Here is a 13,171-nt window from a genome sequence, read left to right as displayed (position 1 = left end):
ACAGGATTCCCCAGGTGGACGTCAACAGGGCCATGGATGACCCACCGATAGTCACCGAAGTCATGAAAGCTGTCAGCCAGCTATCCAGTGACAAAGCCCCAGAGACAGACGCCAGTTCCACGATGGCCAGAATGCTGTATGGCAAAGAATCCTCTTAAGGCATTCCCAGTTACTATGGTGTCAAGCAGGACGTGTGCTTGCACCCACACTGTTCAGCATAACCGTTACTGCCTTGCTGAATGATGCTGTCCAGGACAGCGATGCTGGAATCGTCTCAAGTACAGAGGGGATGGGAAGCTCTTCAACCTGAGGAGAACCAGCTGAAGGAGACTGTTCTGAGAGACTTCCTTATTGCCGATGACTGTGCCCTGTATGCTGGCTCAGAGCCAGAGATGCAAGTCAGTATGGACAAATTCTCCACAGTTTATGTAAATTTTGGACTTACCATCAACATTAAAAAATTGAAGTCATATACCAGGCTTCTCCTCATGCTCTGTACAAAGAACCCAAAATCACAATCAAAGGCAGAAATACAGGCTTTGGACCAGTTCACTTACCTTGGCAGCACCCTCTCCCGAGTATTGGCTATTGATCCAGAAGTTATCAGCAGAAAAGCAAGGACAAGTTCTGGTTCTGGAAGGTTGGTTCCACTCTATGGAAACATCAGAGAATCAGTCCAGCAAAAAAGATGAAGGTCTACAGAGTCATGGTACTCATTACCCTCCTGTAGGCCTGTGAAATGTGGACTGGGTATTGAGGACATGCAAGATATGCAGAATATTAGGCATCAGGTGGAAAGACAAAGTATCAGACACTGAAGTTCTCTCCAGAGCAAGTCTATCATCAGTCCATAACTGCTGATGAGAGCACAGACCTGGGGGGCAGGTCATGACTTCTGTATGCCGGACGACCAAGCAGATCCTTTTTGGGGAACTCTCTGCTGATGGACACTCACATGAAGGGCAGAATAATGATTACAAAGATACTAAAGGTGCCTTGAAGTCACTTGACATAGTGACCTGGGAAACACTGGCACAAAACCGCCATACCTGGCACAGCCTTATGAAGCTTATGAAGCAAGGGGCACTGCTGAAGCACAGAATAAGTGCAAGCTGCTCAAGTCCAGAGCCATCAGCGCAACAACTGCAGTGCCAACCCATGTCTGCCCAACACATGCCAGGACATTCTGTGCCCAAATTGGCTTGACTAGTCACATTCGGACACACTGCATCCAATTCTAAAGTGACTAATAGTGTTGAGGTCTTCATCAACAACATTGGATGAAGAATGATAATGTTCATAGAACATTAGAGCACAGTACAATCCCTTCAGCCCATGATGTTGTGCCAAACAATAGAAACCTATTCAACAAACTAAGCCTTCCTGACCTGACATGCATAACCATCTATTTTTATTGAATTCATGCAAGAGTCACTATTGCACCAATTTCTACAACTACCACTGGCAAAGCATTCCAGGTCCCCACTAATCCCTGTGTAAAATATTTACTCCTGATGTCTCCCATAAACTTTCCTACCCTCACCTTGTAAAATGTCCTCTAATGTTTGCTACTCTCACTCCTGGATAAAGGTGCATGCTGTGCACTCTATCTACGTCTCTCATAACCTTGCAGATCTCTATTCAGTCACCTTGCAGCCTTCTAAGCTTCAATGATAAAAACCCTAACTCTGTTAACCTTTCCTCATAAGACACATTCACCAATCCAGGCATCATCTTCATCTGCATCCTCTCCTTCCTTTAACTACATGACCAAAACTAAATCCAATATTCCAAGTGTCCTCTAATTAGAGTTTTATAGAGCTGCAAGATTACCTCATCCTTCTTGAACTCAATCTCCTGACTAATGAAGGCCAGCAAACCATTAGCTTCTTGAGTACCCTGTCAACCTGTGCAGCAACCTTGAGAGATCTATGAATTTGGACCCGCAAGGTTCCTCTATTCTTCCACAATTATGAATCTGACCATGGAACATATACTCTGCCTTCACGTTTGACCTTACAAAATCATTGAGGACCCCTTCCACCCAGTACACAGCATCTTTTAGCTGCTCCCATCAGGGAAGAGATATAATTGCATCAAAGCCAGTATCACCAAGCTGAGGAACAGGTTCCTGCCATGGGCAGTGAGAACCAAAAGAACAGCTCATACTAACCATCCAAAAATCTCATAATCACAAAACAATATTTATTTATAGAAATGAATACTTGTCCTGCATATGTATGTTTTGTCTTTATGTGTGTATGTCTTGTGTATTGCCATTGAGAACCGAAGAACGCTCTTTCATTGGGTTGTATTCATGCAATCAAAGGATAATAAACTAGTCTTGAACCCTGCATTATGTCCACATCCTGTTATAACCTATGGCAACCTTCAACACTATCTACAACACTTCTAACCTTAATGCCATCAGCAAATTTAATGACCCATCCCTCATGTTCATCATCCAGGTCATTTATAAAAATCACAAAAAGTAGGTGTCTGAGAACAGATCCCTGTGGAACTCCGCTAGTCACTGATCTCCATGCTGAGTACCATCCTTTCTGCAGGCAACCCAATTCTGAACCCACACAACCAAGATTCCATGGAACTCATGCATCATCAGTTTATGAATGAGTCTATAATGGGGGACCTTGTCATGTGCCTTACGAAAATCCACATACATCATGTCACCCTACCTTTACAATTTTTGTTACTTTCTCAAAAACCCCAATTAGGTTTGTGAAGCACAACCTTCCCCTGTCAAAGCAACGCTGACCCCCTCCCATGAAGACTATACATCTCTAAATGTTCATAGTTCCTGTCATCAAGAATATCCTCTCCAATAGTTTCCCTACCATTGACATACAACTCACTGGTCTTTTCCCAGTTAACTCTTTTGAAACAAAGGCATTTTATTTGCCTGTGATGATACAACCACTCCACTGGCCGCTCTCCTACCAGCCTATTGCAGGGGGGGGGGGGGGGGCAACCACTGTACCTGCAGGTAGGCAACCTGGGAGGCTGGCCCCACCTGCTGGCTGTCAATCACCAGTCCGTATAAAGTTTTGAGCTGGCCCCTTCGGGGACAGTCAGGCACATGGAGCCACCGAAGATGCTGAGACTGGCGTGTACAAGTCTAAGCTAATTAAAGCCCGTTATACAGTTTGTGGACTTTGCATCAGAATTATTAGTATAGCAGCACTCACATTACCATTCTCCTATCCTCTGGTACCTCCCCTGTGGGCAGGGAGGACATAATTATATATACACTCTTCCCTTGCTATACCTGGGGGGTATATCTCATCTAGTCTCAAAGACCTATCAATTCTGACACTTTTAAGAAGATCCAGTACTTCCTCTTCTTAACCTCAACATGCTCCAGCACACAAGCTTGTTCTATACTGACCTCACATTGACCAAGATATCTCTCTCTAGTAAACACTAAAGAGAAGTATTCATTTAAGAACTCCCCCATCTCCTCTTCCTCCAGGCACATGTTGCCTCCTTTATCCTTAAGCGGCCCCACTCTCATCAATCTTCTGTTCTTCACAAATGCATAGAATGCCTTAGGCTTTTTCCTTAATCCGATTTGCCAGGGGTTTCTTGTGCTTCCTTTGAGTTCACTCAAGTTCCCTCCTGGCTCATGGGCCTTTCCTGTCTATTGCTTCATAAGCCTTCTGTAAACTTCCTCTCTCCCCTTACCTTGCTGTCTCACCTCTTTTGTCAACCACGGTCCCTTTATCCTTCAGTCATTTCCTTGACTCAGCTCAAGTGGTCCTAAAACATCCTCCACATTATTTCTGTTCCCAATTTATTCTCCCAAGCTTCTGCCTAATACCATTTCTCCAATTAAAACACTTTACCAATTTGTCGACTTATCGGTGTCCTTCACTATGCTTAAGGTCAGGGAGTTATAGTCACTTTCAATGAAATGCTCCTCCACCTAGAGGTTTGTCACCTGACCAGATTCACTGCTTAGATCTAGTAATCTAGACCCAGATCCAGTAATCTAGACCCAGATCCAGTAATCTAGACCCAGATCCAGTAATCTAGACCCAGATCCAGTAATCTAGACCCAGATCCAGTAATCTAGACCCAGCATTTGATGCAGATCTAGACCCAGATCCAGTAATCTGGACCTAGCATTTGATCCAGAATGTTTGTGCACAGGTTTGGATGTGTTTGGCCAAAAACGCCTAACGCCGAGAACACTGCACTGTACAACCTGGTTCAGGTTAATCTGTACTTCATAGTCTCAGTCTGAGAACTTCAATTCGAGTCAACCCTAATTAAAATTCTCAGTTCAATTGTCATGTTGCTCAAAGTCAGTATCCTTGGACACCTCTAAATTTGAGCATTATCATTCCATTTGTGGAGCTTGGATAAAATAAAGGAACATTTTCTGCAGGATGATTGAAATGACAAAATGCGAGGAGGCTATTTAAGCCCCAGTTGCTGGGGTTCTTTTTTCCAACCCTTTATAACAAAATTGAAATTTTTCCTTTCCCAAGTGTGTGCCTGATACTTCTGTGATCACACCTGAATCTGCACCTCAGTTGCCATAAAGAGAGAGTTGGAATTATAATGGACGTTTCAGTAGGTGAGGAAAGAACTGAGAAGTTATTTTCCAGTGAACAGGAGTCAGAGCAAGACACCAGGTGTGAGAAAACAATGTAAAACTACAATATCTTAAGAGCTAGAGAAGACCTTACCAAAAAAAAATGGAGATTCAAGTTTGGATTAATATCACCAGGCTACAGGGGTATGAATAGTTACAGGTAGATATATTCATACAGTACACCTCTTACTACCATGTACATATTAATGATCAATTGTCTGCTATTTGGAGAGTAAATCTAAATTTTCCCGGTAGTACCACATTCAGTGTAATTTTATTCTGCGATCTTTTGAAAATTTTTAATCATAAGTGTCCCTTGCATTTCGTTCCTCTCACTCCAGTGCTCACGCCATCTCGAAGCTTTTCCCCCACCCTTGCTCGATCTTTGCATCCACACCACCAACTTACATGTGGTTACCTGATTGCTGAAGCATGTCACACAGCAGCCATGAAACATGATTGGGTCAGTACAACATCGAGGGCCGAAGATCCTGCTCTGTGCTGTATTGTTCTATGATTAATAAATTTAGCAGCACAAATCACTGAAAGGATGAATACAGTAGCATCTTGTGATCATACGCCATGCAGTTCCCATGCTACTTTAATAAACCTCTCAGAATACTCTCAAGCAAACCTAGGAACCAGGAGGTATGCAGACCCTCTCAGAGAACCCTATTTTTGGAAACATAAGGTGTGAATTTCAGATTTCTGTCCTTCCTATTCTTAAAATCCAAGCTACCTGTGTTTTCTTCTTTAATCTGCTATGCATGACTGGATTCAAACAGAAGCAAGACACTCAGAACGGATGCGATTGTCCCATCAAGGTTGCTTCCTGATTAGTTCATGTGACTGGAGATGTTAAATCACCTTCCTGATGTGCACATTCATATTTGTGTTTAATTTCAGATGGAGATTCACACCAATCCTGATTTCTGTTCTGAGCGGAATATTTGACTTCAGAGCAAAAGACTCCCTGTGTTTGCACTTCTTTAAAATCCATGGCAGTAAAACAAAAATCACTGTCAAAATGTTTAGTACTTTGACAATCAACTCAAAATGTGCAAGTGAAACACAAATATTTAACTTTTAATTAACAAGCAATGAAATCTGATTTCTGCATGTGTTTGCCCCAAAGAATAAAGATGATCAGAGTCTCTTGTATAAGCCCAACAGAGAGAGAGAGAGAGAGAGAGAGAGAGAGAGAGAGAGAGAGAGAGAGAGAGAGAGACAGAGAGAGAGAGAGTCAGAGAGAGAGAGAGTCAGAGAGAGAGAGAGTCAGAGAGAGAGAGAGTCAGAGAGAGAGAGAGTCAGAGAGAGAGAGTCAGAGATAGAGAGAGTCAGAGAGAGAGAGAGAGAGAGAGAGAGAGAGAGAGAGGAGCAACCCACAAGGAATTTTAAGTAACAAAGGTCAAACTGACATTACAACTCATCAGTGCATTCAGTCTGTCTTGGAACAGGATGCAAAGAACATCAGGTCTTGGAGTGGCTTTTACCGCAAGGATTGAAAGATTTAAGCAGAAATAAATTATATTTAAATATCATCCTGCATTAAACTGAAATTAGGTTTTCTGTTGATGCAAAAACAAGAGTTTAAGTCTACATTCCCCTCTATTTGCACACAATGCATTTTCATAATTAGAAGCCATTGATAGAATCAACAAATTTGTATTTCTTACAAAAGTATGCGCAAATCTGTTCCTCCATTTTAAAACGTGGTCTTCATCTGAAGAAACATTCACACTTCACATTTTAGACAAAAATTCTTCTGGCAAGTTTTGACCTATCATTTCTGCTGTGTATTTCCATTTATGCAGTTCTTAGTCTTGGATAGCATTGTACTAAGAACAAAGGAAAGTAGAGAGTAGTAGAGGGAAGAGGGATAGTTGGCTGAAGGTTGGGAAAAGAGAGTAAGTCTGAATTCAGGACTAATAGCAACAGAAAAAGAAGAGAAATTGAGTGTTGCGATTGGATAGGGTAGGCAAAAAGAATGAGTTTTAACATGGTAAAAAAGTCTGAAGAATGGTTTAATTTCAACTTAAGAGACAAATGGGAAAGAAAAATTGATTGTAACAGCAGGAGTTCAAGAGAATGGCAGGGAGGGCAAAAAATTATCACATGGATTGTTGATGGAAGAGGAAATATTGCATTAAGTCAAGGAATGGGTTTGATCAAAGAAAGAGAAGCTGAAGGGACTCACTGGGTCAGGCAGAATCCATGGGAGAAATGAATCGTCAATTGGGATGCTTTTGATAGACTCAAGAAAGGGTTCCAACGCGCCCCCCCCCCCCCCCACCTCCCAAAAAAATGAGGCTGCCCATTTCTTTCCATGGATACTGCCTGGTCATTGGAGTCCAACTTTTCTTTGCTCAAGTTTCCAGCCTCTGGATTTTCTTGTGTCTCTAGGAACGAGGTTGGATGGGATATTGAGGTTTGTAAGAATAGAGAGGCAGGATAGCTAGAAACATCTGAGAAAGTCTAATTGTTCTGAAGGATATCTGAGGTTCAAAGTTTCCAATCTTTTGCATTGAAGTCCATCAAATAGGATGTGAAAAACTGTGCAATTAAAATAGATTCCAAATTTATAGCTTTTTTTTTCTAAGAAACTATGGTTGAAATAGCTCAACAATTTTGAACCTTCCAAATGGACATTTCCTTTCAAGCTTTCATATCTTTCAATTTCGATGCTGAATCAAACCCCAACTTTAAAAAATTACAGTGGCACAGCCGGAGCTGCTGGTGCAGATCCAGGAAGGAGTAGAGCAGAAAAAACAGTGCAACCCCAAAGAGTTTTTTCACTCAGCCCTTATTCCAGCAGCTCAACAGAGGCTTTAAACAACCGGTTAGAGGAGCCAACAGTGTTTTTAAGTAATACCTTGCTACCGCTGGTCTGTGCCCAAGATGTTCAGCGCCAGCAATGAAGGGTTGCAGACCTGGAGAGGAGCAAACCTGTGCATATCACCAGAAACAGGGTGAACACCATCTATTCAGAATGAGAAGAGATGACTCTTCAGGAAAGTTGACAACAGCTGCAAACCAGCAAGGGGCTCAATGGCTGGTCGTTCTTGTGTGTGGACAATTTGCAGACTTCTGGAGACTGTCTCATGGGAATGAGGTATCGAAAGGGTGCTGAGGGCAAGAAGGGCTGCGGAAGAGCTTTGGTGCTGAAGATTTCTTCATCGTGTCTAAAGTTTCGATCTGTGGCTCTGGTTGTTGATGGATTAAACAGGAGTCAGTGCGGCTGCAGGCATTTTAGGAGCACTGGAGGTGAATCCATGGACATTCATTGACTCTGCAGGGATTCTCTTTTGCTCCCTCTCACTATAAGGATCACCAGGCAACATTAATGGTGTCTTTTATTTCATTCTATTTATTTATTTATTTTATTCTATTTATTCATTTATTTATTTACACAGTCTGTGTAAAAAGATCAGAATGAAAATGAGCAATTCATCCCCATTCCGAAATTTTACCTCCTGGATCCCTAGAAATTTTTACGGAATGCCTGCAGTCTAAACTGAATTGCAGGTGATCTGCAGCAATGGGCTTATGAATAAGATGGATTGATGACGTGCGATGCTGCAGCACTGACTGCAAACCCGACAGTCCTGGGCATTAGCACAGGTCCCGAAAGATCACAGTCTGTCTGGAGATCCTGGTAATCCCGGAAAACACTAGATTTAAACCTGTTCCATTATTAGGGACATTTGTACTTATCGATTTCCATGTATTTCGAGTACCAGTCCAATATTCCCTATAAACACAGATCTTGCATGTTATCGCTCAGAAATTGAAAGTTTTTTTAAAAATTTAAAACAAATCTAGTAGTTTCAGGGATGTATTATAATTTTATAGTACTTCATTCCAGAATCAAATATTTAACTGAAGATGTTGAAGGCGAATTTGAACACTTGACCTGCAAGCACTGGGAATTACCGGGACATTTTCTGAACAATCTGGTGGGCTGCGCGTGCTGATGTTAGAGAGGGGAGCAGGTTAAACCCCAGCCACTAGTCCCCATTACATGAAGCAGGCACTCATCTCCAATACCTGTGCACCAATGTTCAATGTGTGCTCAAACAATTGGGGAAGAAAATCAGGCAAGTGTTTAAAAAGAGGGGCTGCAATAAATGTTAAGGATAACCCTGCATGCAGGGTATCTGCTTTGCAGGGTTTTCCAAGGCAGTCATTTCCTGTACCAGCACCTTTTTAGATGAATGCAGAAAAGCACAAAAGGCAGGAAATGTCTGAACATGGTCCCGAAGAATGGATAGAGGGAACTAAAAGGTGGGGAATTTATATCCCATTGAATAAAACGTTGATGCAGTATGTCACACGTAGGTTATATGTCATGGTCAACATTGATGCAGTGGCGTCCCCCGTCCAGCCTATGCAAATACCGCACTTCAGGTATTCAATCTAAACGTGCGGTGATATCCAGATATTTGGAGTTCTGGTCGTTCTTGTGTGTGAACGGCCACTCCGGAAGGAAAGTGAGACAATTTTGAATCGAAAAAAAATGTTAAGTTATATGTAAAAAACATTTCTTTCTGTCTTACAGCAGGAAGAACACAATTTTGGGTGCAATTTTTCTGTACTGTTATTAACCACACATAAAGAGCAGCAATTGACAATGAACCAGACAGTGTTTAATTTTAAAACACTAATTTTATTTCTAACTTTTAACAGTGTTTCTAACTAACACGGTGTCTGTGCATGTTACCCAAACCATTACAGTCCAGGCCAAAGACTAGATAATTACTTTAAAGTTCAGTCTTTCAAATACTGTAGGCCTTTGAAATTTGAGGCCCAGAATTAATGTTGCCCTGATTGAAAGACTAGAGTTGTGGCCACTATGGATTCACAAATTCTCCTTTTGTTGCCTTTGAAGAAATGTCCATCCATACAAGCTGTGGTCACAACACTCCTGGTCCTTTTGCAGGCAAGAATTGAACTGGGTGGCTTCCACGGAACTTCAAGACCCTGGCACCAGTTTCTCCAAGTACCTTCACTGCTAGTCACACTTAAAATGAAGCAGTCTCTCCAAGTGACTTCCACTATTCACCATCAAAATGAAGCCCTTTGCTTCCAAAAAAGACGATCCTGGCACAATGTAATAGACTCAGGGTAATGTGAACTATTTTAAAACCGTGTAAAAATACATCCTTCTCAATTTAGTAACTGTAGTGGGTCATATGTATATATGAGTATGTGTGAACAGTTTCCTGAGATGATGGAAAACATCAGTAAGTTAAGTCTCTTTGTGTTATTTGAATCTTGTTATTTCAGAAGACTCCCAAGTAACACAGAGACATAACTTGGTGGCAGCGGTATAAGAGAACAAGAGTAAAGCCATACAATTGATTGTAAGTCTTTGAAATACAAAGGGGAAGATGAGAAAAAACATTACTGGAAAAAAAAAGGCCGGAGCAACAGCAGTTCACCCAGTGATGGACGTGGAGACTGGACACATTGTTGAATTGTTTAAAAAGTTTCAGCAGAAGTGCAATTTAGCATTCAAAAGCAATTTAAAAAATGCAACTGCAGAGGAGAAGGTCAGTTATATACTTCTCTGGACAAGGGAGTGAGGCTGTGACTTATTTAATAGCTGGGAGCTTACAGAGGTGGAGAAAAACAATCCAGAGCAGATATTTGCAAAGTTTGCTTCTCACCTTGATCCCAGAACTAAGCATCAAATTAAACATTATGAATGTCAAGGCTTAATGCAAGAAGTTGTTGAAACTGTTGATAACTTCCTCACTAGACTGAAAATGGTTGCCTCAAAATGCAGGTTTAGGGATACAGAGGAAAGATTAGTTGATCAACTAATATGGGGGAATGCCCATCCTGAAGTGCAAAATGCACTTATAGGGAAGGATAGCTTGAAGCTGGCCGAAGCTATCAATACAGCCAGGGCCTTCAAAGCCATGAGAATGCAACTGAAGTCCCTATCTATGCAGGACCATTCCCCCCCCCCACCCACAGCAAAGAGAAGGAAGGGTTGGTGGTATAAAGAACACAATCAGAAAAGTGCAAACCCCCAAGACCTGCAGGAAGTGTGGCAGGCAATGCCCCTTCGATGACCAAAACGAATGCCCCACACACGATTCTGAATGTAGAGTCTGTGGTAAAGCAAGCCACTGGGCGAAGATGTGCAAGTCTGGTATGAAGAAATCAGCCATACCAGTGAAGAATAAAGAAGCTATGGATTTTGCTCAGTCTTTACCAATTACGCAATTCCAGGAACGACGTAGTCCTCCACGGTCTCCAAAGAGGGCAGAGCTGCAAGAAGGGAATTTGATTTCTGGAAGAAATGGAAGAAACGGTGGTCACAATGGCAAAGTTGATTAAAAAAATTAATTTTTTTTTAATATATTATTTTTGTTGAGAAGATTTTAAATAGTGATGGGAGTTGGGAGAGGGAACTGGGTGGGCACCAATTTCCAGAAGTCATCAGCTGCGTGTGAGTTATCTCACACCCTATATTTTGGGGGAGTTACCGCATTAGGCGGTTTAAACAGGAGGAGGTAATTGTGACCTCCGACCTGTTTTTTTTTCTTTTTAATTTTTGGGTTAGGGAGTGAAGCTTTTTTTAATCTTTTTTAAATAATTAATTTTTTTTATATATATATAACTTTTTTTATTTTTTTTAGTTTTTGGTTGTAATTTCAAAGGGGAATTAAGGGCTTTTTTAATGATATTTTAGTATTGACAATTTTTTTTGTTGTTAGAATTGTTTTAGGTTAAGTTTTATCTCTTTTTTTGTAAGTGGGTATTTTTTTTCATACATAATATTGTCAATTTTATTAACTCTTCACTCTTTATTTTGGGGGGGAGGGTTGGACTAATTTTAAGTTAGACTATTAATATTGTGTTACAATTAATGGAGGGGGTTATTTTGTTTGTTTTCTGATGTAATATTGTAATCATACCTTTTTAAATTCTTTTTTTCTATTTTTATTTAAATGTAATTCTTTATTGTATTCATGTTATAAAATTTTAAATAAAGTCTTTAAAAAAAACTACCAGTGAAGAAAAAAAAGACAAGAAGATCCACCACATAAAAGGAAACATCAATGAGGACTCTGACACCCAGATACCGGACATAGAATCCATACACCTCCATTAGATGTCGGGTAAGATGAAAGAAGGAAGTGAGTTGCACACAAGGATCCAAATACAGAGGACAATGCAGAACAAGCCTATGATATTTAACCTAAAGATGAAGCTGGATACTCGGACTCTACCGCCAGATGTTCCCAGAGAACATCATGAAAGGGTATCCAAAAGACGGTGCATTGGAAACAGCAAATGTCACTTTAATAGCCTATGGTGGATCCATGATCAAGCAGCTAGGGAGAACGAAGATCAATGGCTGCCATAAAGGAAAGAACATCCTCTGTACATTCTACATGGTAGATGCAGATAGGCCAGCAGTTCTAGACATGGATAGCTGCCGGGAGTTGCAATTTATCTCTGTCAATTATGAGATGCAGTAAGAAGATATCCAAAAGCATCAACATAAATTCAAAACAAAAAGAGGAAATAATTTCCACAAAAATACCCACCAGGCCATGGCACACAGTGGGAGCAGACTTGTTCACCCAGAATTAAGAGTTGTATTTAATAGTAGCCTGTTAATACTCTAAGTTCTCATTTGTCAAAAGGGTGAAAGACCTGACAGCATCAACTATCATTGACCACAAATTAGACCACTGAACAAGGAACATCTGAGCAAGTAATATGTGTCAATGGAACACAGTTCACATCACAAGAATTCAGAAAGCTGGCTGCAGAGTATGGGTATGTTATCAATACATCATCCCCATACTACCCCAAAGGTCATGGGTTCATTGAAAGACAAGTGCAAACTGAGAAATTCACACTAGTTAAGTATTGTGAAACAAAACAAGACCCAGACCTAGCTCTTCTATCACTACGAGCAACATCTTTAAGGGCTGACATGAAGTCTCTGGCAGAACTTCTAAATGGCAGGAAATACAAAACAATTCTGCCAAGTAAAATACACCCTCCAGAAGACCAGGAGGAAACCAGAAGAAGACTGGCTGACATGTAAGAAGAAGAACGCCAGCATTATAACAAATATGCACAAACATTGCCCGAACTCTTCAGAGGGCAGCCTGTGCATATTCAAGAGCCGATGTTGAAAACAATGACCCCAGCAAAGGTCATCAGAGAAGCTGAGACACAAAGATCATAACTTGTCGAGGCAGACTCTGGCAATCAGCTGAGGAGGAACAGAATTGACATCCGGATGACACAAGATGTTATGAAGCAGAAAGCTTCAGACCAGCAAAGCCTGCAACACCAATATCAAGTGAGGTATCAAGTGAAGAGACCACAACCACTAATACCGAAACATCAACACAGCAGTTGTCAGGTGAAGCACAACAAGCTACATCACCTACACATGTACCAGCAACACAGAGCCCAACTGTTGCAGCCAAATCCACAAGATGGTGAATCAACATACTAACGTCAGTGTGATATCGATAAGAATTATTTAAAAATAGTTGTGTAAATAAATAGTGTACA

The 13,171-nt window shown here is 41.1% G+C and overlaps 1 protein-coding gene across 28 annotated transcripts in view; it reads right to left on the bottom strand.

Annotated features, from left to right (window-relative positions):
- The window catches only part of LOC138763207 (contactin-4-like), a 2,221,540-nt gene that overhangs the window by 1,633,012 nt on the left and 575,357 nt on the right, over positions 1-13,171 (bottom strand). For 18 of the 28 annotated variants that reach the window (XR_011357395.1, XR_011357394.1, XR_011357396.1 and 15 more), the window contains one exon: positions 558-652. The exons of 9 other annotated variants lie outside the window; for them this stretch is intronic. The gene's annotated coding sequence lies outside the window, so the exon portion shown is untranslated. Of the gene's footprint in view, positions 1-557; positions 653-10,841; positions 10,920-13,171 lie in introns of all 28 variants that reach the window. One more of the 28 variants, XM_069936976.1, reaches the window with a different exon arrangement.

This window comes from Narcine bancroftii, chromosome 5 (assembly GCF_036971445.1).
Source record: "Narcine bancroftii isolate sNarBan1 chromosome 5, sNarBan1.hap1, whole genome shotgun sequence".
NCBI lineage: Eukaryota > Metazoa > Chordata > Chondrichthyes > Torpediniformes > Narcinidae > Narcine > Narcine bancroftii.
Note: the sequence above shows the minus strand (reverse complement) of the source record. Positions and strands in the feature narration are given on the sequence as shown.